The sequence below is a fragment of the Petaurus breviceps genome, unplaced genomic scaffold, assembly GCF_028583685.1.
Source record: "Petaurus breviceps papuanus isolate PSGF00001 unplaced genomic scaffold, PetGlider_PUasm1.0 38, whole genome shotgun sequence".
Taxonomy (NCBI): Eukaryota; Metazoa; Chordata; class Mammalia; order Diprotodontia; family Petauridae; genus Petaurus; species Petaurus breviceps.
In genome coordinates, this window is record NW_027186304.1 from 67056781 (window position 1) to 67084562 (window position 27782).

A 27782-nucleotide genomic window follows, 5' to 3' on the forward strand; every position below is an offset into this window, starting at 1 on the left:
ACATATATATATATAAAAACAAAACATCTGGTCATGAATACAAAAACATTAATCCTGACCCTTCAACATTGTGTGAAATAAACCAGTTGTGTCTTCCCAGCAGGAAATATTCAACTCCTAAAATCTCTCCTCAAAATTTTTTTGGAGGCCAAATTGAATAAACATGTTGAGGGAAACTTTTCCAAAATGATATGACGCTTTGGAGGAATCTGGAGATTTAACATTCTATTTTACCTATCTTTGTTATTTTGCATTGAAAACTGAACAGAGTGAAAGTTAAAAAGAAAAATTATATCATTTCTGTAAAATCTTATTTTCCATCATTGTGTCCTAGGTCTAGAACAGGGGTCTATAGTCCTAGACTATCAGTTAGATCCAGATGTCAAGCAGGCTTCCCATGGTGGAATATAGGATGAAATATGGGGTATAGGATAGATAGATATGTAAACACATATGTATCTAACTATGTATTTTGCTGAATGCATGCATATGCTTATATCTCATTTTATACCATGCATATATGTGTATATGCAGACACACACATTTATTTCATTAAGTATATGTTGTGTAACTGAGTCAGAAGTGGGAAAAGCATGCATTTTCATATTAGGACTATTTCTGGCATGTAGGGGTCTTCCCTAGTATCTCAGGAACTCTGTCATCTGCTTTGCAGAAATCTAAGGATCCAATATGTACAGCATTCCCCTTGTCTACCATTCTCGTTACCCTGTCAGAAAGAGCAATTCAATTTTAATCAACAAGTATTTAATAAGCACCTACTATGTGTCAATATATTAATTGCCACTATGTGGCAGGCACTATATTAAGCAATGGTATCACAAAGACAAAAAATGAAAAACAAAATCATTGCCTTTAAGGACCTTACATTCAACCAAAGGAAAGTACAGAGATGGGGGGATAGGAAAAACTTAACATTAGTACTTGAGCTGAGCTTAAAATGGAACTATAGGATTTAAGAGGTAAAAGTGAAAAGAGAAAAGAGAAAGCATTCCAGGCAGAGGGGACAGCATTGAGAGCCTGGAAATAGGAAATAGAATACATCATTTCTGCTGAAACTTAGAATTTGTGAGAGAGAATAAGGTAAAATAAATCTGAGGAGAAAGGTTGTAAAGGGCTTGATGTGTCAAATAAAGGACTTTATATTTTATCCTAGAGGCAACAGGAAGCTAATGAAATTTTTTGACCATGAGAGTGACCTAGTCAGAACTGTGCTTTAAGAATACCAATTTGGCAACTGTTTTCATGGTTAACTGAAGAAACAAGAGACTGGAGGCAGGACAACCAATTAGGTTATGATTGTGGTAGCCCTGGAGAAAGGAGATGAAGACCTGAACTGAGAAGATATCCTATGAGTAGGGAAAAGGAGGCAAGTGTGAGAGATTGTAAAGATTGGTCTGACAAGGCTTGATGGCTGATTGTTTATGGGAATGAGGAAGAACTGTGAAGAATGATGCCAAAATAGTGCATGTGAATTATTGGAAAGATGATGGTATCCTTGACAAAAATAAGAGAGTAAAGATGATGACTTCTGTTCTGGACATGTTGAGATTAAGAGTCCATTAAATACTCAAATGAAGATGTTTAACAAGCAGTTAATTGGTGACAGGGAACTGGAGCTTATGAGAAAAATGAATGAATGAACCCAAAAGCACTTTATTAAAGAGTATTAGGTGTCACATGTGCTAAGCTTTAAAGACACTAAAACAAGCAAGAAAGACCATTCCCTGTCCTAATGTACCTTCTACTCTAAAAGTACATGTCAACACATAAAAGAGAACTAGGTGATTTGGGGAGCTAGGAGTATGCAAGCACAGTGCCATAGTTAGAGAACAGCCTGGATGGGCTAGGTCTGGGAATGGGCTAGAGAAGTGTAAAGCCATGTATGAGCTGCTTTCCAGAGGACTGCTGCTGTGAACAGCTTTCAAGTTTCTGATTACATAGTATAGCGAACTCTATTCAATTACAATTCAGAACAAAACATTCATAGAAAATCAAAGTATAACATTCACAATATTATAACTTTATAATATTTTTAATATAATCACAGAAATTGAAAATAGAGCATTCACCATGTCACAACTCAACAACTTACCACTAACATGGTCACATAGTTTTCACCAAAGTAGTCACATAGTTTTCAACAAAGTATATTTATTTAGTCAATCACAAAATCCTTAATTCAATCACAAAGTACAAAAGTCAAAGTTCTCTACCCTTAGGTCACAGTAAACCATAGTCTTCTCAGTCAGTACACAGTATCCAAGTAAAGTCTTCTTTCAGCTTGACTTGATGCTGGCTCTCAGCTTCCATGGTTCCTCTTCCATGGTCCTAGCTCCAACTGTCACCTGGGTTCAAAGGCAGGCAGTTCCCAGTTCCTTGTCCAGCTCCTTGTCCAGTTCTTCATCCAGTTCCCATTCCATATTGAAGTTTACAGTGTCCAATCCACCTCAAATCCTTCACAGTTCCTGTTTCTGGGAAGACAAAGCTTGACAGAGCCAAAATAATATTCATGCACATTGCTGGCACCATCATCAATTCACTATCTGCCTGTGAAATCAACTCAGACCCACCAACAAGGTTTGAGAACTCAATGCAAATCATCAACATAGAAATCAACACAGACCCACAAACAAGGTCCAAGAGGTCAGCACAAATCATCATTAAAGTCCCAGGATGTCCAAAACCCTCCTCCAGGACTTCTGTAAACATACAACCAGAAAATCCTCTTTAAGGGCTTCCAGTAAGATCCCAGGACTTCCATACAAAGTATCACAAACAAACATCAACACAGACAGAGCAGACAGAGTGCTGTGATACCACAAGTTTTCTCCTTCTTGACTCTGCTACCACAAGAGTCCTCTTCTCAGTTCTGCAGTATGTAGCCTGGAAATTCTCCTTAAATATGGTCATTAGCTCCTCCCCTTCCTGTTGCAGGAGTTCATGAGTTCTAGGGTTCACAAGTTGTGGGGTTCACACATTCTGTTTATTAACAGATTTAATACAAGGCTCAAAAGAAACTTGAACTGAAACAAGGTGTGAACTACTCCTGTGCTTGCCATTACAAGAAGGTGAAAGCTTACCAGTCAGCTGGGGATGAGAATCTGAGTCTTGTTGAGAAAAAGATAAGGCAGTATGACTATAATAATGGCCATGAAAGGCTGAATGTGTAGATTTGGAAGTCAACTGCATAGAATCAGCAATTTAGCTTATTGAATGTAATGAGAACACCAAGAGAAAATGCAGAAGAGCAGTGAAGAGGGCCCAGGAAACAATCCTAGGATATGAGAAAGTAGAGGATCTAGTAAAGGAAATAAGAAGAAACAGGAAGATCCCTAGGAAAAGACCCAGGATAAAACAGTGTCATGACAATCTAAAGAGCAAAAGATATCTAGGGGAAGATGAAATTAATAAAAAATCAGTCTGGAAATGAAATTAATCTGGTATGACCTATCAGGATGAAATCATCCTAGATTTTGCTGATGACTACTTCCCTTTCTTAACTACTCGCAAACCATGCCTTTAATAATAAATTCTATAGAGGCAACTAGGTGGCAAAGTGAATAGAGCACCAGTCCTGGAGTCAGGAGGACCTGAGTTCAAATCTGGCCTCAGACACTTAACACTTACTAGCCATGTCACCTTGGGCAAGTCACTTAACCCCCATTGCCCTGCCTTCCCCCCTCCAAAAAAAAATTCTATAATCTCGTTTGGAATTAGTCAAGCTCATCAGTCTATAACTTACAGTCTTGAGTTTGTTCTGTTTTTTTTTTAATCAGAAAATTTGTCCTTCACCAGTCTTATAGCTCTTCTTCTATTGTCCACTATCTCTCCGAGACAATTGGCAATGGCTCATCAATCATACCTATGAATTCTATCCATATCCCCATCAGAGCTTCATAATGAACCAACTAAGAATAGTTATATATTCCCTTACCATCTCTTCACAATTTTAGCTGCATCTCCCTGCTAAAACTTTGTGTTCTTTTCTTCCTAATCAAAGATTGTAGTCCTTGGAAGAGAAAACAGGCATCATAAGAGTTGAATAATTCAGTCTTCTCACTGCTGTTCAGTAAGAAGCTCAGGAAGAAGAGAATACCAAGGAGAGAATAGTCAATAATATCAAACATTGCCGAAAAGTTAAGGAATATGGGAGCTAAAAATAGATCATTGAATATGACAATTAAGAGGTGACATAACTGAAGAGTAAAGGAGATCAGATGTCAGATTGTAAGGGTTGAAGAATGAGTGGTTGGCAGTGAGGAAGTGGAGGCAACATGTGGATTTCCTTCTAGAAGCTATGCAATAAATGGAAAAGTAAGCATATTAGGAGTCTTCCTGTTTAGCTCTTCTTGGCAATGTCATAATCATCAGCTCCTAAAAAATGACACAAATATACTATAACATTGACAAAGAGGACAAACATGGACTACTAATTGATACTTATCTAGGACCTACCCGGAAATCCCATCAAGGTCTGAGAGAACAAAAAGTAACCAGGAAGGAAAGCCAAAAGAATTCATCAATAAATCAGCAAGTGTTTATTGGAATTTACTTTGTGTCAAACATTGTACTTGATTTTGGGTTCACAATTACAAAGAATGAAATAGTCACAATAAGTTTATATTTTAATGGCATAGACAACAAATACATATTTATAGAGAGGGGACTGTGCTCTCTCTCTCTCTCTCTTCTCTTGGTTGTCAGAGTTTCATTTAATGGAGCTACTTGGTGGTGAAGTCTTAAGAATGAAAAGTGATTGATCTGAGTCCTTCCTCAAAATGGAGGTTCCTAGAAGAACACACCAAAGAGAGAAGGGTCCAAGAAGAAGGCAGCTGAGACATAGTGTCAACCAACAGAAAATAATAGAAAGACAACAATAGAATTAGTTTGGACATTCATCTATGTAATAGATGACAGACCAGAGAATAAAAAAAACCATTTTAAATCCTTTTTAAAAAATCCTATTAAGGGGAAGCTGGTGTGGGACAGTGAATAGAGCACCAACCCTGGAGTTAGGAGGACATGAGTTCAAATCAAGTCTCAGATAATTAACACTTAACTAGCTGTTAAGTGACCTTGGGCAGCTCAACCCCAATTCCCTTGCCTTCCCCCCTCCAAAAAAATAAAATAAAATATAAAATAGATGTGCTAGGGAAATGAAGCAATATTCTTTCCATTTATATTGCTTAAAAATTCCTCTTAAAAATACTCTTGGGGGAGGCGAGACAACTTCTCTTAGAGAAAGTACCAGAAATTCAATATTTGATAGAAAAAAATTGTTATTGGGGTTTTGTTTTTGTTTTTCCCTAGGCACCTTATAACATCTAACATTTCATGAAATAAACTATATTAAAGGATATCATAATTTAGACCTATCATAGATGATAGATAGGTCTATCATGAAAGATATAATTTGTGGACTGCAACACCACACTTTTCTCACTCATTGCAAGGGTTGGAGGGGGTAGAAATCTCAATAGATAGAGTACCAATCGCCTACTTGATTATGATTGTCTCTCAGGTACATTTCTTATTTGTACAATTCTTACAGATGTGGAGTTGTGTTATAGAAAGTTTGCATGGTGTAGTTCCAAGAAGACTTGGGCATATGTTTCAACCAGTCTGTGCTATGTCATTTACTAATTTGGGAAAATGTCATGTAGCCCCTCTGACTCTTAGGCTCCTCATCTGCCAAATGGAGGGAGTGCCTCTATCATTGGAATCATAGATCATTAAAAATGCTCCTATTCTCATATTTTTAAGAATCAAATGAGATCGTTGTGTGTAAAATGCTCTTCAACCTTGAAGATGTTACAATGGTGAGGGGTTAAACCAGTAGTCTTTGTAAACATTATAAACATTTCTTTCACTAATTTTAGAAGACACACATTTTATTCTTTTACTAATGTAGAGCCTTATCCTTCTCTAAGGAATTCTAGAAGAAATATTGCAATTTCAAACTAGCAATACACTGGAGAAAAATATAGACATTTTCTTACAGTGGAAATAAAAAGGTGCTATATCTTAGTTTTTCTCGGAACTGGTTCCTTTTTTATTAATTAATGCACATAGTCATACTTTGTCTCATTGGATTTTTATGTATTGTTTTCACAAATGCATTATAGTCCTTTCATTTTAATTATCTTTTTTTCTGCAATATAAATTGTAGAGCAGATAAGACATTTTGTAAAAATGCAAATGCAAATTTCCCTTAAACATGGTATTTTTTATCACTTTTTCATAGTTAAATAAATTCCTAAATTAATAAATCAAAAAGAGAGCTATATAGCTGACAAATAAGATGGGCGGGCCATGTGGCAAGAGCAAGCGATGACCAATGGATTGTTGACGTGCTCTGTCAACATCCTGAGAATGTAAATAGAACTAGAAGAAGGCCCCCAGCACTTTCAATGGTTAACCTGTGAAAAATGTATGGAATGATGTGCATTAATAATAGCAGCCAATGATTACATGATACTATATAAGGGTTGCAAAGTTCATTATATCTATTGTCTCATTTGATTCTCACAACTCTGTGAAGTCGTTATTATAACTATCTCCATACAAGAAATGAAGAAACTGGGAGTCAGACAGGTTAAGTGGATCTTTCTGCTGGTAAATGTCTGAGACAGCATATGAACTCAGATTTTCCTTATTCCAAATCTGGCATTCTCTTAACTACATCAGATTGAAACCTCACAGAATATATGTTAGATAGCATTAGAGCCCATGGATGGATTATGATTTACCTTATCAAAGAGAGTTCCAACATTAGCAAAATCACAGGTTCATCAAAGTATAAAACCATGTTTGAGCAGAAATAGACAAAAGGCCTAGCCTTAATAGTAACTGTCCAACTTGGGACTGACTTAAGCACATAACAGTCAGCCATCAGAACATTCACGAGGCAAACCTAATGAGTCATTCAGAGACTTTTTAAGCAGGAGTTGTATTAGAGTAGCTTGCCAATGGATTGTTTTTAAATTATCCTAAAAGCTCTTTTCCTAGACTCTCTACTGCCCTGCAAATCAAGGAAAACAATTGAGTTAATTTCTCCTTTTCTGACCTAGAGCAAGAGACTTACTCCTGCAAGGGTTCATTTTGATCAATAAGTCACTTAATGGTTGTAAATATTTTAATGCTTTTAAATAACATTCCATTTTTGGCTTCACTTAATGGATCTCTGAACGTGAGTTGTTATTTAAAATAAATGGTAAATGTGCTCCATATTTGGAACTGGGAAGGATTGCTCCTCCTTTACACCAATAGCTAATATTTATATAGCACTTACTATGTATTAGGCACTGTGCTAAGCACATTACAATTATTATCTCCATTTTATAGATGAGGAAACTGAGGCAAACAGAGGTTAAGCAACTTGCCCAGGGTCACATAGCTAGTAAGTATCAGAAGCCAGATTTGAGCCTAGGTCTTCTCAAACTTGTGGAACTGAAGGAGAACGAATAATGAATTGAATTGACCAGAGATTTTCTACTATACTTATCAAAGCACCACAATAAAGTCCACTTTTGTATCTGGAGCATATATTTCGAAGTTCCTTTTTTCTGTGTCCACATGAAAAGGAACACACAGATCCCAGAATGTAAGTTCCTGAGGGTTAAGAACTGTATCTTTTTTTTATCTTTGTGTCTTCAGCACCTAAGGATCTTGTACAGAGTAGGCACATATTTGTTTATTATTTGATTGATAGAAGATCCCACTAACTTAACTTAATTCTCCAAGAAAGCAAATACTGACAAGTCTGCCAAGAACAATAGGAAAAGATTGTGCTTCTACTAATAACTGATCAGCCTTGCTGTGAGAGGGCAATTGCAATATGCAGTGAGGATCTTCTGGAAAGATGCATCTGAAATGTAAGAAAAGGCTTAAAAAAACACCCAGCAAATAATTGGATCTTTGTCTGTCTTCCAAAACTCTTATCAGGGCTAGAGCAGAATATGATTTGGGCTCTAGTATAAGCAAGAAATCTGTCATCAAATTAATAGTAAGAATCTATTTTAAGATGTCCAAGCCAGTCTACGAAAACTTCCTGGAAATAATACTTACCAAAATGTCTCTAATAAATCTCTTTGATCCTATTAGCCTCTGTGGTGTGTGTGTGTGTGTGTGTGTGTGTGTGTGTGTGTGCGCGCGCGCACGTGCCTACAGTGCACATTTTGACCTGACCTCTAATTTCATTGGTTTAGGGAATATCAAGTGAAGAAATGCCCTCTACTAATTCAGACAAACTCTTAATTTCTAGTTTTAGAAAACTGCCTGAAGCACTGAGTGGTTGTGATCCAACTATCCCAAGGTCATAATCCAGGGTAAAACCTCAATAAAGTTCTTCCTGACTCTGAGGCCAGTCCTCTATCTACTCTCCCACATGGTATGTATACACACACACACACACATATGTATAAATATATATGTATGTATGTGTATATATGAGATACACAGCTATATTGCTACTGAAGGAATTCATTTAAATGAACATCATTGAGAGTGAAGAAAGACTTCTGTCACTGGAGAGAGAACTCTTATCTCTCAGGATATTCATTGTTTGATTAGTCATTTTTAAACATCAAGGGGGCCTCTCTTTTTAATATATTTTCCCTATTCCTGTACTGCCTGGGAGCCAGAAACACATAATATCTCATATAACTCTGTCCTTATCAACTGAAAAAAATATGTCCCAGACACCTTTGAGAGCTTCCTTGATCTGAGCTCAATACGTACTACAAATTATTAGTGATGTCCAATAGCACCTGGTATAGTGTCCTGTGCTCAATAAACATTTGTTGAATGGAAATTAATGAAGTTAAAATGAGCATATCCCTAGAGCCAAGAGAATATTTAACTATAGAGCTCAAGGTATGACATATGAACCTAGCTGTGAGAGCCTGCTCACTGATGAATACTTAATAAATTTTGTCAGGAAATGTTGCCTTGCATCTATAGTATATGAGCAAGCACCCCAAATATAGTACATATGGATCAACTATCATACCCACCCACTGAGATACAGTGGGTATGATTTTGTCAATAAATCAAATTCCTTTTTTTGTAACATTCATTTTACAGAATTGGGTAGAAATGGAAGGCTGAAACATTTAGAAACTACTTTTTTCAAGTAGGAAGGTAACTGAATACATCTCTGAAGAAAACTTAACCTAAAGTCACCATTGAGGATTAAACAGGAAACTTCTGCATCTGGAAGTTTGATCTGGGAAGAATGTTCATGCAAAGACCATATTTAACCTAATGTGTTCAGTAAATACATTCAAAATGTGAATATATTTACATTTGCAAAAACCTCTGGCTGAAGGGGAAAAAGTTGGTAAGGACAAAACCCAGTCCTTGCAAGGAAAATATATTTTTTAATTGTGCTCTAATTCAAGTTTTCCTTAATTGAGAGCATGAGAAGGAAACTTATTATGGCGTACTTTTCATTTAATTAGCATTTGGACTGGCAATTTTAAGAGCCTACTGTGTGCAGTGCTGAGTACTGGGGAAGATACAAAATTGAGGTGAAACATGGTCCCTGCCCCCAAGGAATTTTAAGGCTAATAGGAGGATATGATACAAACACATACAACTGTAATACAATATTATATAAATCCTTTATATAGGTGCAAAGAATGCCATGTGAAAATGGAAAAGAAAAGTTAATACTCAAAATAATATCAGTGGAGAGATTTCAAGTTTTCATGGAGGAAGCAGCTTTGAGTTAGGCTTTAAGGATAAGTAGAAATATAGGAGAATGGGATCAACTATTTCAGACATAGCTTACAGTATGAGTAAAAGCACAGAGACAGAAAATCTAGTGTTAATTCAAAGAGAACAATTTGTTTAGGATTCATGGATAGGAGTTCCTGTGAGATAAAACTACTTTTTTAAAGAAATAAATACTAAATATGATAAATAAAAAATATTAAATATTTTTTAAAAGATAGAGTGGTAGATAGATTTTGGAGGGCCCTGAGGGCTACACAAAGGATTTCAGTCTTCACTCACTGGGCACTAGGAAGTCAGTAAAGATTTTGAGCAGAGAAGTGATACATACAAAAGATAGGAGTGGAGGCAAGAAGGTTCAGTTGCTATTGTGATTGTCTGGGGCAGCTGGAGGGGAATGATAGAAGTGAAAATGAAAAGGAGACAAGAAATATGAAAAATGTAGAGAAACTGGCATGATTTGATAATTGATTGCACCAAGAGGTGAAGGATATGAAAGAATAAAGGTTAAATTCAAAATTTTGAACATAGAAGATTAGGTAAATGGTGGTACGACAGACAGAAATACATGCAAGTCTTATACAACCAATAGTATTTGTGAGATTGGAATATGTTTTGATTGGCATTAGGAATTATTTCATGTGTATTTAACTCAGAGTTACTATTATTTTGTTCTCAAGTTAATGTAGAGATAATGTACACACCATCATCTTGTCAAGTGAAATGGAGTGGCTTCCTGTTGGGAAAATAGAATCATATTTTTTTCTTTCCTGGTGAGATAAGGCTTGAGCTGTACATCATTTCCTGTTGGAGTTCTATCAGCATACCCAGTGGCGCTCTCAAGATAGATGCAGTGATGTTATATGTCAGAATCATAGAAAACTTCTACACAAGAAGGAAGTGCAAAAGACAGTCTGAAAGCACCAGCATAGGAGACAGCATCAGCTACATATTATGCACTTCAGAATACTTTGATGTTGATAATGGCATCTTTGACTATGCATACATTAGCATGGAGCTATTCAGATAAATTACAATGTAATGCCTGGATGCAATCTATATGTTTTTGTGCATGTGTATGTGTGTTTATTATAGCTCAGAGGGAAATTCTTAAAAAGACATGTGTTTATCTTACTCCTACACTGTTGTTTCACAGTGACATGGAGTTGGCCCTGAGTTCCAGAAGGTTATGACAGTGGAATGCGAGATAAAAGCATATTCTACTAAGTAGGAAAGATTTCAGGTATAATCTAATCAATTTAAATAAGTAAATTTTATTAAGCTGGTTCTATGGTCAAGGTACTATGAGAGGTGCTAGGAACACAAAGATGAAAAGGACTGAAGAAATTTCTTATTTGCTGAAGTCTTTTAACACATATATAGGTAAGTAAATAAAAGACAGTTTAAGGAAAGAGAGATATTTAACAAGTGGGTAAGTCTGAAAATGTTTGATAGATGAGGCACCAGCTGAGGTAAGCCTTAAAGGAAGAGGATAATTTGGAGAGGCAGAGATGAAAAGGGAATGCATTCATGGCATGGTAGACTGACTATACAAAGGCATGGAGTCACGAAATTAAATTCCAAACTTGAGGAGCAATTAGTAGGATAGCATGTTGGAATTTGTGAATAGTAATGAACAATATATATGAAAAGGCAGAGTCAGAATATGGAAGGTTTTAAATGACAAGCTTAGAAGTTTGTGGGAATTTTTTCTCAAGGTATCAGAGAAGCACTAAAGGTTTTTAAAAAGTGGAATGGCATTGTCAGTTCTGATTCCTAGAAAGAGTATTTTGCCACCTATGTGGACAATTAAGTTTAGTCTTGGGAAAGGAGCATGGAGAGAATAAAATCAGTGAGATCATTTGAAAAGCTACTTTGTCCTCTTGAGAAATGATAAGCACCTGAACTTAGATGCTGGCTATGTAATTGAAGAAAAGGAGACAGAGGTGACACTTGTCACAGTCCTTGGCAAATGATGGGATATTGAAGGGTGAGGGAGCTGAGGAAGGGAAAAATAAACGACAACTTCACATTTAGCCCTGCTGTGAGAAGTTTCAGGACCATGGCCAGTGGTTGCAACACATTCAGGCATTGTTAGGCTGATCATTATGTGCATATTAAGTTGTTTGTAGCAACATTCCACTGTCATGGAGGAGTAAGGGTCAGTGTTCTTAGGGAATATTTGTAGAAAAGATGTAGCTATTAATTCGATTTACTGACTTTTGTCGGTGACTGAGACAACATGGAGTAAATAAAAGACAGGTGAGGAGCATTACATACATAGGAAGGGGACTATCACGTTGTCTGGATTTCATGCAGAAAAACTTAAAGAAAAAGTATATCTTTATGCTTTTTCTCTAATGCACTCACCAACAAGATACAGGGGAGTGAAAGTATATATCTATACATACATCTCTTCTAAGTGGCTGGTGCTCTGCAACAATGTTTAGTACTATCCCCCAAAAGTAAGTTAGTTAGCAATGTTCTAGTAAAGGAGAAATTTGTGGTTAGACATTGCACAAATATATTTGGATACATTTATTATAACAAAGTAATTCTTCAACTGTACATGCCCCCCACCACTTCACTTTAAGGGTATGCTTTAGGAGTCCAGAATTTACAGGCTTAGTGAAGCTTGTGTTAGTTGTCTAAGGAACAGCCTTTACAAAAGTGTGGAGGGTCCCATCACCAAAAGGTTAGAAAATTGAATTCTTGGGAGTAACCCATGGAGGAGAAAAAAATACAAAATGGCCCTCTGTCATATATGAAACTATCTGCTGTGATGGTGGTAGAATGATAGAAGGAAGGCCAAAGATTTCTATTAATCATACTTTTTTGCTTTCCTACCAACTTTAATGACATTGTTGATATTCCAAAAGATTTCTATCCAAGGAGATATATATATATATATATACATACACACACACACACACACACACACTCCACACACTCAAGGAAGTGAGACATATGGAAATCCTCACCATAAATAAAAATAGAAGCCAGAATGAAATTGAAGTTAAATGGGAAAATGACACCTACCCTTTCAGAGGCAAATGGTTACTAGTGTTGTTTTTATCCTGAGCAAAGGTAACAAGAAATATAACTTCATGTTGCATTTAGTCATCTCATCTTACTTTGCTTAATAGTACAAGCAAACAAACTATCACTTCAATAATTCAGTTTATAAACAGAGATTAAAACAATTAATTCTTTTTTTTTAAATTGGCAAGATACTCTGAGCTAAGTCAATATATCTCTTGCTACTCAGCAACTTTAGGGCAAAGGTTAGCAGAGGGGAAGATGATTGAAAATATTTTAAAATCTGGTTTGATATTAAGAAGAAAATAAGGCCAAGAACTTTAAGATCAACCAAAACCCCATATCCATATATCATGAATACTTTCTTCAAAAGGAGAATCAGAAGATGATGGTATTACTCCCCAAAATAGAATTTTTTTTCTTTATTATTATTATTCTCATCTACATAAATTATGATTTTTCATAATAGGCCAGAAGTGACTTGTTACCAACACAGTAGTCATTTATGAAGCAATAAAGTTCATCAATTAACTAGATTTATTAAGCAGCTACTATGTGTAAGGCACATAAACACTGAAGATACAAAAAATGCAAAAAAAAAAAAGACCCAGTACCAGCTCTCATGGAGCTCATAATCTGATGGAAATAACTATACAAACAATTATACACAGACAAGACATATACAGGATAAAAAAGGCTTCTTACAGAAGTTGAGACTTTAACTGAGACTTGAAGGAATCCAGGCAAGGTAGGAGGTTGAGACAAGGAGGGAAACCATTCTAGACTTAGGGGCAGTCAGTGAAAATTCTTGGAGTCAGAAAATGGAGTATTCATGTATGAAGAACATTAAGGAAGCCAGTGTCACTGAACCACAGAATATGCTTGGGCAAGTAAAGCATAAGAGAAGTGGAAAGAAAGGAGGGCAGGTTAAAAAGTTCTTTGAAGGGCAAATAGGATTTCATCCTGGAGGTAATAGGGAACCACTAGAGTTTGTTTATGAAGAATGAGTTTTAGACAGATCAATTTGACAGCTGAGTGGAGGATGGATTGGAGTGGGGAGAGACTTGAAGCAGGTAGGCCAAATAACAGGCTATTGCAATAGTCCAAGGGTGAAGTGAGGAGAGCTTGCACCAAGCTGTAGGCAATATTAGAAAAAAGTTCTTACACTAGACTAAAAGAAAGAAGTGAGATGTCATGAAGGTGAAAATGACTGAATTTGACCTTTGATTGATTGGATATGGGGGGAAGGTGAGAAACAATGAGGAAGCCAGAAAAGCACAGAAACTACCTTAACCCCCAAACACTTAACCTTGCAAAATGAAGAAACAAGGTAACCAAGGGCAATATGAAATTAGTGAAAACTTATTTGCAAAATACTATACAGGGCATACCAATAGATAAGTAGTATTGCCTCACAAAATGGAGGGAAAATGAGTTTGTAGAAAATTTGGTGTGAGAACCATTAGAGCAGAATATCATGAGAGCATTTATACATAAAAGGGTAAATACACCTGAAACACAGCAGAATTATTGCATTTGTTTTCCATTGCCAAATGGGCACTGTGAGGAAATCAAAATGTCATGTAAACAATGGAGTCAGGAGGAACAGCTAGACCTGACCAGGAACAAACAAAGACAAGTCTGTGTTGTAGACCACAATTTTAATAGTTCTCAGGAATTGAATTTTCAAGAGATGCCAAAGTAAAGAATCAAAACAATGGAAAAGTTTATGGATGGTATGATTACAGAGGGGGGAAAGGCAGAAGGGAAGATACTATAATGATAAACCTATATATCTACTTTCTCATCTACATAAAATCTTTATGAGAATTTTCTGCATGCATCATTATCATTAATGAAAACATGGAAAAAGAATAAGTAAACTTTCATAGATAATTCCTATAACTATGTTCATCTTCACAATCACAATTTACTAAGATGTTTAGAAAATGCAAGATGTCACTGTGTTTATTGTTTGTTGATTACAAAAAAATGCACTTGATTCATTAAAGCATAATGCAGCCTTAAAGGATTACCTCCAGTAAAGTACTTACCATACATATTTTAAGATCATACAAGATATCATGAAAGATGCAACTAAAGAAGTAACATTGCTCAATAGTCGCAAGTATCAATATTATGAGGCATAGAATAGTGAGACATGTGCTCACCAAAGGTAATCACCAATGTCAGAGGATATGATGCACAAAATTCACGTAAAAAAGATATGGCCTATAAAAGGTAGGGGTTTCCAGATGCTCCCGTTTGGAGATGACAGTGTGTTACCAAGGCCCATATATTAAACAAACTCCTTAGTGTACAACATGGTCATTCAAAATAAATTGGCTTTTCACACAAGCAAAAAACATTGTAGAAGGAATGAACTTTGCCCAGATTGTGGCACACATTTAATTGAATGCCCCTTTGTATTAGCTCATTGGTACACAGTTATCCCTTCCACATCGTGGGTACGGCACCCCCTGAGATCTGGAAAATCTTTCTGGCCTTCCCTTCATACCAGAAAAGAAGTTTGTGGGTTTTTTTTCTTTTATGGGATGTTTACAGTGCCTTATTGTAAAATTTGGATTAAGTATTTGGTCATAGGTTCTGTGTTGTCTGTTGGTCTTTGCATGTAGTCTGTGACTTCCAAAAAATTCTCATTGAATTTCTTATGCCAACCTGCAATATATCCGAACCACAATGGGGAAAGTTGTGATGTGGAAGGAATAGTTGTATGTATGTTGGATAGGTATGACAGGTTAGAAATTAATTGGGCTCAGAATTGGAGAAGGCAATTATGTAGGTCAGTGCTTGGGATTTTACCTAGCACATTCAAAGATGTCAAGTTATTCCGTACCATAAAAACCTATCTTTTGATACTAATATTCTTCTTTTTTTTTTTTTAAAGCAATCGGGGTTAAGTAATTTGCTCAAGGTTACACGGCCAGTTATTTCTGGGTGTGGTGCTGAGTATCTGAGCCCGGATTTGATCCAGGTCATCCTGACACTGGAGCCGGTGGTCTTACTCACTGAGCCACCTGGCCGCCCCTAAGCAATTGGGGTTAAGTAACTTACTCAAGGTTACATGGCCAGGTGTTTCTGGGTGGGTGCTAAGTGTCTGAGCCCGGGATTCGATCTCCAGGTCTTCTCAACACTGGAGCCGGTGCTCTTACTTGCTGTGCTACCTGGCTGCCCCACTAATATTCTTCTAATGGAGCTGTATGGTTATGAATCATTGAACACCATAACCCAAAGTTTGTAAGTGCAGATGTCTTTAACAATGGAAAGATAAGTTTGATGTGAATAGTTTATAGCCTATTACCAAGGACAATTTGAAAACAAGAAGTGCTATATAAGATGTGAGCATCAGTGTGTTGAGTTGAACAGGGTTCTAGACTAGTTATTTAGCTTCCCTGCATCCATGATTGTCTATAGAAGAGGGATACCAATCACACTTATTTCATAGGGTTGTTGTGAGGTTCAAATGAAATAATGTATTTAAAGTGGTTGGCACACCTTAGAGTGCTATGTAAATAAGAGATGTTATTTTATTAAATATATATGATAAAGGATGTGAAAACAATAGAAAAAAGTAGTGCCAGTTGTATATTAAGTGTGAGGAAAAGAAATTTAACAACCTGAGTGCTACACTGACATGCAAAAATTAGAAGAAACAGAGCAAATTTTCTAATACATTGGGTAGATACTCTATGGAAGCTTTAAGGGAAAAAAACAGAACAAAACTTGCATGAAATGACAAGATATGGATGGGTTTTGATCTGTATCCACAGGGGAAATAGTGCAAAAAATGATTCTAGAATTCATTGAAGTATTACATTTACTTAATTATTTCACTTGCCTAGAAACAAATGAGTCCTTTCCTTGCTTGATGACTTTTTATTTTTCCTGGGGTAGAGGGTGGGAAATAGATCCATTTCTCCTTCCCTAATGTTTAAAGAGCAGGTGAAATTTGGCATGGAAAATTGTGTTCAGTGATTACTTCTAGCTGATGTGCTACGTCTTTTGGGTTATCATTGTTAACATTTCTAAGGGAAAAATCCATACTAAGGTAAATTCTTTTAAAATCCCCATGCCAAAGAAAACACCTTTCCACAACATCCCAGAGATGATAACTTCTGAATGAAATAAGAGGTACTTCACATTGGAACACATGACTGCAATGTGATGATTGTCTGAAAGAACTGGGAGTGCTCAGCCTGGAGGAGAGAAGACAACAGAAGAGATATGCTGTTTTCAAGTATTTAAAGGGTTGTTATGTGGAAGGGTGTGATAGTAATGGCAATTAAAGATTCCCCTGTATTGGCTTGGTTTTCAAATTGATTGTGTTAAAACCCAGAGTTTGTTAATCCCACCTGTGGGATGGGCTTGTTGATGTGAAAAGAAAGTCCTGAACTGGGAGGAGCTGGTGAGGTAGATTTGGAGAGACACTAGAGAGAGGCGGAAGATCTTTTTGGAAGCAGCACCTCGTGGAGAGAGAGAGAGAGAGAGACTAAGAGAATTGCTGGTGGCCGCTTTGAATTGCCCTGGACTTTTGAGACCTGCTCCCTGAGCTGCCAAGGACTGAGGAGACATGGCTGCTTTGCTGGTACTTTGTCTGTCTGTTTTGATGTTATTTTGCCAGATTTGTCCACTGGTGAAAGACTGTCCTTTTGTTGAAGAAGTCCTGGAACCTGGCTGTTCGCTAAGAAGCCCTGAGACTGTCCTGCAGACAGAGAGTGAATACTGTCCACTGGTGAGGGACAGTACTGTTGTTGCAGGGGTCTGGAGACTGTCCTGCGGACAGAGTGAATACTGTCCACTGGTGAAGGACAGTGCTGTTGTTGCAGGGGTCTGGGAGCCTTTCTGTTGGTTCAGAAGCCCTGAAGAAGGATTTTCTTGTTGTATGTTTACAGAAATCCTGGGAGAGGGCTTTGCTAATGTGTTCAGGGGTTCTAGGACTGTTCTACAGACAGAGGATGAATTCATGAAGGGACTGGCAATGTATCTTATGGCCTTGCTAAGCCTTGTCTCCCCAGGAACTAAGATTGCTGAGAACTTGCCTCGTGTCAAGATGAAGAAAAGACCTCCATTTGGGTATTAAGTGCTGTGTTTAAACTTGATGTAACTCTGGGGTAGATTCAATTGTGATCCAGGGGTGGGGAACTTTTGACCTTTTTGTGTTCTGTGGTTGAACAAATGAATGTAGTTTACTTATGTTTGGAAACTAATCTCCATTTGAGAAGAGGGGCTTTGTGGTGAACCAAATGAAGGTATAGCCTAGGGGTGGAGAAGTATTTAGAACAGGGACTTTGTAATTGATTGAATGATTGGAAGGTCCTGGGGTGGTGTAGTACTTGGAGATTATTTAATCACACTTAGTAAATGCTGTATTTTGAATGATGTCATGTTTTGATCTTCTCTGTTCTTGGTTTGTCACTGAATAAAATAGAGAGCACCTATGCTGGTATTTTGAACCTGGGAAGTTGCCTTTGCTTGGTATTATATTACAAAGGGTTAGATCTGTTCTATTTGGCCCCAGAGGGAACAACCAGGAGCAATAAGTGGAAGGTGTGAATAAATTACTTTAAGTTAGATGTTAGCTAATATTTCCTAACAATCTGAGCTATCCAAAAATGGAATGGGATGCTCAGATGGGTGGTAGGCTTCCTCTCCTTCAGACAGAGGCTATATGACCATTTGTTATATTCATTACAGCAAGTATTTTCTGTATGAGTTGGACTAGATGGCCACCAACATCCATCTCCACCAATCACATTTTGTGAATCTGTGACTACATTAGGTAGATAATAATAATACCTTATCCTTGCACAGTGTTTCACAGTTTACAAAGTGCTTTCTTCACTACTATGATACAAAGTAGTGAATACAAGTATTATTGCCCTTATTTTACAGGTGAGGACATTAAACTTATATGAGTAGGCAGATTTCTCCTTGGTCATATGGCTAGTACATGACATAGCAGGGACTCACCATTAGGTATTATGACTCTTTCCAGCATTTGTTCCATTCATACTATGCTGCCTCTCCTGGTATTAAATAGGAAAGGGGTACTGGTCAGCATTCTAGGGCAGAGAGAAGCATTAGCACCTATGACTGTGGGAGAACAGGAGGCCAAGTCATTGTTCCAGGGCCAAGAAGAGTGATTGAGCTTGTGCTTACAGAGCAGTAGGGACCCTTCCTGTGTAAAGACTAAATCACAGACTAGGAAAGCAGTGACTACATCTCTCCTTGGATCACACCACCTTGGAAGCACAGAAAACTTGTGGATCCCTAAAACATCAGCACAAAAAAGTATGGCACTTGGGACAGGGCTTCCCCAGCCCCAGATAAGCCAAGATCAACTGTAACATAAAGTCAAGAAATGAGCTCGAAATGTGATCAAACAGCAACAACAAAAGAACTTGACCATAAAAAGCTACCTCTGTGGCAAGGAAGATCAAGACAAAAAGTCAAAAGAAAAAAGCAATGGAAAAACATCTACAAACAAAGTCTCAAAGAAAAATGCTAATTGGATACAAGGACCCCAACAAGAATTTCAAGAAGAGTTCAAAAAAGTGATGAGAGTAGTAGAGAAAAAAGTGGGAAAATAAATGAGAGTGGGGCAGCTAGATTGAACAGTGAATAGAGAACTAGCCCCATAGACAGGGGGACCAGAGTTCAAATCTGGCCTTAGACACTTGACACTTACTGTGTGACCCTGGGCAAGTCACTTAACTCTGATTTCCTTGCGAACAAACAAAGAAAAATAAATGAGAATGACACAATAAGACTATGAAAAGAGAATTAACAATTAGGTTAAAAAGGCACAAAAATTCTGAAGGAAAAAAACTCCTTAAAAAATGAAAAATTGGCCAAATAGAAAAAGTGTTACAAATGCTCACCGAAGAAAACAATTTCTTAAAATTTAAAATTGGGCATGTGGAAGCTGATGACTCTGTAGGACACCAAGAAACGATAAAAGTCAAACAAATTTTAAAAAATAGAAGAAAATGTGAAGTACAACTGACCTAGAAAATAGATTGAGAAGAGATAGTTTAAGAATTATTGGACTACCCAAAAGCCATAATTAGAAGAAAAAAAAGACTAGATGTCATATTCGGAAAATTATAAAGGAAAACTGCCCTGGTATCTTAAATACAGAGGTTAAAATAGAAATTGAAAAAATCCACTGATTACCTCCTGGAAGAGGTCCCAAAATGAAAACTCCCAGGAATATTACAGCCAAATTTCAGATCTCCCAGGTGAAGGAGAGAATATTGCAAGCAAAGAAATAAACAATTCAAATATCATGGAGTCACAGTCAGGATCACAAAAGATTTAGCAGTTTCCTCCTTTAAGAATTGAAAGGCTTGGAATATGAGATTCCTGAAGGCAAAAGAGCCAGGATTACAACCAAGAATAACCAACCCAACAAAACTAAATGTAATTCTTCAGGGGGAAATGGATATTTAATGACAGAGAACTTTCAAGTATTCCTGATTAAAAGACTAGAGCTGAATAGAAAATTTGACATTCAAACACAAGACTCAAGAGAAGCATAGAAAAGTAAACATGACAGAGTAATCAAAAGGAACTTAATAAAGTTAAGCTGTTTATATTCCTATATGAGATGATTCATGTAACCCCTATTTTTTTTTTTTTACCATTTTTAGGGAAGTTAGAAGGAATCTACACAGGGGGCATGAGTGTGAATGGATTGTGTTGGGATGGTCTCCAAAAAAATAATTAATGGGTGAGAAAGAAGTTTGCACTGAGAGAAGGGAGAAAGGAAAGACAGAGTGGGGGAAATTTCCTCACATAAAAGAGTTACACAAGAAAGAGGTTTTATAGGGGAGGGGAAAATGGTGGGAGATAGGCAGTGCTTGAACCTCACTGTCATCAGAATTGGTTCACAGAGGGAAGAATATATTCACACTCAGTTGTGTACAGAAATTTATCTCACTCTACAGAGAAATTGAAGGAGAAGGATATAAAAGAAAGATGAGGGATGATAAAAGAAAAGGTGAATTAAAGGAGGCAGTGGTTAAAAGCAAAACAGACTTTTCAAGAGAGAAAGGATAAAAAGAGAAAGAGAAAAATAAACAGAAGAAAATAGGATAAAGGGAAATACACAGTAATCATAACTGTGAATATAAATGGGATGAATTCACCCATAAAATGAATGCAGATACCAGAATGGATTAGAAATTAGAATCAATAGAACCAGGAGAAATTTGTACACAATTACAGACACAACGTATGTGTGGTGACCAACTTTGATAGACTGGACTCTTCTTAGCAATGCAGGGATATAAGTCAACCCCAAAAGACTCATGATGGAGAGAGATGTCTACATCCAGAGAAAGAACTGAGTTTGAATCCAGATTGAAGCAAACTGCCTGCTCTTTTTCTTGTTTGGCTTTGTTTCCTCTTTCCCATTGTTCATTCTATCTGATACAATCCTTCTTTATAACCTGATTAATGTCTAATGTGAAAGTATTTGCAGATCCTATACTTGATTGTATGCCACCGGGGAGTGGAGGAGGGAGAGAGAGAAAATTTGAAACTCAAGGAATTGTGGAACTGAATCTTGTAAACTAAAAGTAAACAAACAAATTAATAAAGAGCAAAAAATTAAAAAAAAAGAAATTAGAATCAAACAATATGTTGTTTACAAGAGAAATGCAAAATAGACAGAGTTAAAATCGATTATGTTTCAAATGAAGTAAAAAAGGCAGGGATAGCAATTATGATCTCAGACCAAAAGGAAAAAGTAAAAAATGACCTAATTAAAAGAGATAATCAGGGAAACTAAATTTTGCTTAAAAGGTACCATGGAAAATGAAATAATAGCAAAAAAAAATTCATAGCAAGTTTCTCTAATAAAGGCCTCATTTCTCAAATATGCAGAGAATTGAGTCAAATTTGGAAGATTACAAGTCACTCCCCAACTGATAAATGGTCAAAAGATATGAAGAGTCCATTTTCAGACAAAGAAATCAAAATTTTCTGTGGTCATATGAAAAAAAATGCCCTAAATAACAATGATTAGAGAGATGCACATTTAAACAATCCAGACACCACCTCACACCTATTACAAATGGTAGATGCTGGAGGCAGAGTGGAGGAAAACACTAATACACTGTTGGTACAATTGTGAACTGGCCCAACCATTCTGGAGAATAATATGGAACTATGCCCAAAGGGCTATAAAACTCAGTATATCCTTTGACCCAGCAATACCACTGCTAGTTCTGTACCCCAAAGACCTCAAAAAAGAAAATAACCTATACATACAAAAATATTTACAATAGTTCTTTTTGAAGTGGCAAACAATTGGAAATTGAGGGGTTAATCATCATTTGGAGAATGGCTGAACAACTTTTGGCATATGATTGTGATGAAGTACTACTGCGATATAAGAAATGACTAGGGCAGATTCCCTAACCCCTGGACTAGGAGGATGGTTTCAGAAAAGTAGCAAGATGTATATGAACTGATGCAAGTGAAATGAGAAGAACCAGGAGACTGGTTACTGGTTATACAGTAACTGCATGTTGTAATGATGATCAAATGTGAAATACTTGACCAATCCACTCCAATACAATCCTCTCCAATACAAACGATCTAAGACAATTCCAAAGGACTCGTGATGAAAAAATCATATCCACTTCCAGAGAGAGAAATGATGAACTCTGAGTGCAAATTAATTCTCACTTTATTTTATTGCAATATGGCTAATATGGAAAATATATTTTCATCATTTCACATGTATAGTTAATATAATTTTGCTTGCCTCCTCAGTGGTTGGGAGATAGGTAGCTGGAAAGGAGAGGATTTGGAGCTCAAAATTTAGAAAAAAAAAAGAATATGAAAAATAAGCAAATAATGATTTTTTTAAAGCAAAAAGAAAGAAGTTTCTTTCCTTTGGTTCTCTGTTTCCTTTTCTGTAGTGAGAAATGTACCAAATAAAGTGGTATGGGATTGAAGAATGGCAGAATCTTTTAGTTGGGAAGAAACTCAGAGGCCTTCTAATTTCATTCCTACATAAACAAGTCTCCCATTATCTGTCAGAGTCTAATATCCTTTTTGTCTCTCTTTTAAAATGTTTTTACTTATTTCATTTTAAATTTTTGAAATAAAATAAGCATTTCTATAACATAGTATAATGAGAAAGACGATTGCACATGAAACTGTAAATCTTAAATATAGAATAAAGGTATCATGTAGATTTCTTTTTTTCACTCTTCCCACCCTAGAGATGGCTACCTTTACACACACACACGCGTGTGTGTGTGTGTGTGTGTGTGTGTGTGTGTAAAAATCATTCTATACATACTCAGTTCTCTCCCTGGATGCAGGTAACATCTTCCTTCATATGTCTTCTGAAGTTAATTTGGGTATTTATAATAGTCAAAATTACTCAAAGTTGTTCTTAAAACAATATTGCTATTACTGTATACCATATTCTCTTGTCTCTGCTCATTTCACTCTTCATTATTTCATGTAAGTCTATCCATGTTTTTCTAAGATCATCAGCTTGTTTTTCAAGTTCATTATTTCTTTTTTTTTCCAAAGTAATTGGGGTTAAGTAACTTGCTCAAGGTTACAAGGCCAGTTATTTCTGGGTGTGGTGCTAAGTATCAGAGCCCGGATTCGATCCCAGGTCATCCCGACTCTGGAGCCGGTGCTCTTACTCGCTGTGCTACCTGGCCACCCCAAGTTCATTATTTCTTATGCCACAATAGTATTCCATCACAATCATATACCACAACTTGTTCAGCCATTCCCCAACTGATGTGCATCCCTACAATTTCCATTTCTTTGCCACCACAAAGAAAATGCTATACACATTTTAGAACATATAGATTGTTTTATCTTTTCCATAATCATCATTGTAAATAGACCCAGTAGTGATATAGGCAGTTTAAAGCTCTTTGGGCATAATTCCAGATTGCTCTTCAAAGTAGTCAAATCAGTTCACAATTCCACCAACAGCGAATTAGTGTCTCGTTTTTCCACATCCTCTATAACATTTTTTGTTTTCCCCTTCAGTCATTTTAGCCAGTCTGATAGTTGTAAAATGATATCTCAAGGTTTTTTTTTAATTTTCATTCCTCTAACCAAAAATAATTTAAAGCATTTTTTCATATCAACATTTTAGCATAATTTGTGCATCCTAGGTCTCTTCCCTTTTTGTTTATTAATCACAGCAGTGTTATTTAATGAATAGCATAATCGTAAATAATATTGACAATATCTCTAGTAAATAAGAAGCTATTTCTTTTTTGTATGTTTTTTGCTTTTTTGAGGGGGGAAGGCAGGGCAATTGGTGTTCAGTGACTTGCCCAAGGTCACATGGCTAGTTTTGTGTTAAGTGTCTGAAGCTGGATTTGAACTCAGGTCCTCCTGACTCCAGGGCTGGTGCTCTATTCACTGTGCCACCTAGCCACCCCATAAGAGGCTATTTCTGACCATGAAAGGCTGAACAACAGATTTAAATTGCCAACAGTACTTCAGAATTTCATCTTGAAGTAAAGAAAATAGTGAGCTAAGCTCCACTGATATAATTTTCATCTGTTCAGTGCAGGGTTTTGTGAACTTACTTATTTGCTCACCTAAGATTCTACATCAACATACACTATGAAATATATAAGCAATTTAGAAAAAAAAGTATTAGAAAATAGGAAAGTGGGGGGTCCAATTTAATGCTTCTGTAAGAAATAAAGATAGAAAATGATACTGTATATGGATAACCAGCTGTTTGTCTCTCTGTCATGTCCTGTGGTGCATCAGGTCCTAGCATTTCTACACTCATATTACATTCACCAGTTTCAATGGAAGCCACACTGTTCCATTGTGTAAATGAAATACCTTTAAAAAAACAACAACAGATTTTTTCTCCTTTCATTTCTCTCAGCTACATTGTACATTTCCAAACTCCCTAGCAGGTATGTTATTTCAGGGGTGCTTCCAATCCTTTGAGAAGATGTAATGTCAAAAATGAATTCTGTATTTTTCTTCCTACTGGCTACTTTAAATTCCTGCTCTCTAACTGTGCAGAACAGATATATTGTTGGGCTGGTAAGAGTCAGTCCCCCCCTGCCACTCCCACCTCTGCATCCCATAGGACATTGTGTGCTCTCTCTGAATAAGCAAGGTAGAATGTCCCCTTACAGGTCTTTTATTTTAGTAATCAGGTTCTCACAGAGAGAGGGAGGAAAAATAGCCCTTTGTAAGTTTTCTTTACAAACAGAGTTCCATCCTGACACTTCAGTCTTTGCTCTCCTTGTTCTAAACCTCTGAGAGGTGGACATCTTGAATGGAGGCCTTTAGTGAGTGCCACATTCCAACTATCACTTCTGTGATTTCTTCCCACCTCAGGATGTGGGGACTGCAACAGGTGTGATCATGACATAAATCAGTGTATAGAAATTTGGTTAAACAGTGAATTCTTCCCCTCATCACCTCAGCCTCCCTTAAACCCCAATAAGCAAAAGTGAAAGATCAGAAACAGCACATGTGTGTTTTCAGTGGTACGATAGATACGAGTGCTGGGCCAGGAATCAGGAAGACCTGAGTTCAAATACAGATCAGTTATCTCATCTATGAGGGAGGGAGGGAGGAAGCAAGATAAAGAGAGAGAGGGAGAGAGAGAGAGAGAACTGTACCTACCTCCAAGGGTTGTTGTGAGGATCAACTGAGAAAATACTTATAAAGTACTTATTATCACAGTGCTTGGCACATAATATGTGCTATATAAATGCTAGTGATTATCATTGTTATTATTGATTTTACAAAATCAGCATATCATAAGTTGGCATCCTGTGTACTCATGGCAGGTATGTGAAGACAATCTTTGTTCTCTTATTCCTTGCTTTTCCCATTATACTGACTTTTTATACTCCTGTTTCTATGTTATGGCCTGTACTGAGGAAAAGATTCCCCATATGTGTGCCATTTTTAAAATTATGATATGGGTGCATTACTTTGTTTTCATATAAGCAGGTTGGCTGTTGGCACAAAGGAATATGACCCTAATTGGGTATTCAGAGTTTCCCCTGTGCAGTGTAAAAGTGTTGAAACCTTAACTAGGAATCCTGGTAGTTATAGTCTTCCTACCTTGAGAGAGCCTGGGATTTTTGAGATCTGAGCCCAGAGTTTTGAAAAAGAGATACAGAGTTTGTGACAAAGCAGACAAGATAGACAGATCAGAGACAATGCAGAATATAGACAGACAGTCTTCCTGGGGGATAAAGAGTTGGAGGAGGAGAGTAGATCAGACAGAACCCCTAGAGGGACTGTATCACATCAAGGAACTGTTGGGTTTCTGTACCATACTAGAACAATACTCTCATATTGCAGATGCCAGCTACAATTGCCACTTTAAGAGCAGTGGAAAACTCCAAATATTTACTTTCCCCAAACCTCTCTTCTACTGACTATGTGATAAAAGCCACTTTTATATAATCGTTTCTTATTCGTTATCTGTTTCTTTATCTTAACTCTTTCCCTCATATAAAAATCTAAAGTTAATCATGGATACTTACACTAAATATTTTATTCTGTGCTTGAAAGAGGGAGTGTAGGGAGGGAAGAAGAAAGATTCCAATATCTAGCTGGGATACAAAGATGGGTAAAGGGGACTCCACCCTGTCTTATAGATCAGACTTCAATTCTAGGTCCTTAAGAGCTGGATGTGATTTTAAAAATCACTAATCTGCATCAATAAACTCTCCAAAATACATATGAAATTGAGAGCCATTATTTTGTCTCAAGACTAAAAGCAAGGTTGCTGTAATAAAAAGGTGTAACTGAGAAAGTCTCAAGCCAGATGCTAATCCTCCTATGAAGGGTGCCATGTAGATGGTGACCAAAAGAAAAATTACCTCCTGAATCCACACAATGGAAGGAGATAGACATAGCCTTAGAGGTGTCAGTCACTCCTCTTTCTATTTGGAAGGAGGGGAAGTGCTCTTCTGTCAAACTCTGCTTTCCGCAGAGACACCTGCTTGTAACACAAAGAAGTCATGTTATCTTATTAAGAAAATGGACTTTACTTGGAAGGAGAAAATAACAAAAACCGTATAGACTACAGCATTGAAGATCCTGTAAATGGAATGAATTTACATATTGTTGGTGGGCCAGGGTTTTTAAACTTGGGTTGAGAGTTCTGTCCAACAATAAATTGCAGAACATTTATAAAAAGTTTTTTTTAAACTGTTAATCCCCTACAAAAACTGGGTCTGGGGTGTGTGAAGAAGTGCTATAGGGCAGACAATATGTAGGGAAGTTGTTGTTGTTGAGTCGTGTCCCACTCTCTGTGACCCCATTTGGGGTTTTCTTGGCAAAGATACCAGAGTGGTTTGTCATTTCCATCTGCAGGTCATTTTACAGATAAGGAAATTGAGGCAAACAAGCTTAAGTGACTTGCCAAAGGTCACACAGCTAGTTTAAGTATCTAAGGAGGAATTTGAACTCAGGTCTTCCTGACTCTAGGTCTGGCACTCTATTCACTGGGCCACCTCACTGCCCCTAAGGGGAGTGGTAGCATTTCTTGAAATATGTGATAAATTTAAAAAGTTAAAAGAGAAACAGATAAGATACCTTTCACAGTTATGGTTAATGGGAGAATTCTGGAGGGGGGGAATAATAATTGAAAAAGTTAAAATATTTCACTATGTAAAGGTGAAATGCTTTTGCATCAGTTCAAATAAGAAGTAAAGCTGTCAACTGGGAGGGGAGGGGAATATTCACATCAAATATCTGTGCTAAAGCCTTACCATCTGTAAGGGTTATGGGATTTAAAGATCTTCCATGCCCCATTGGACTTGCTGACGTAGCAGGAAGGGGCGGAGCAAGAGGAAGCGGAAAAAAAGCTGGAGTTCCTGCGGGGGCTGGCGGTGGTGGCTATGGCGGCAGCAGCAGCAGAGGCAGCAGCAGCGCGAAGCCCTTTTTGAGTTAGCCAGAATTTCTGCTAAGGACTC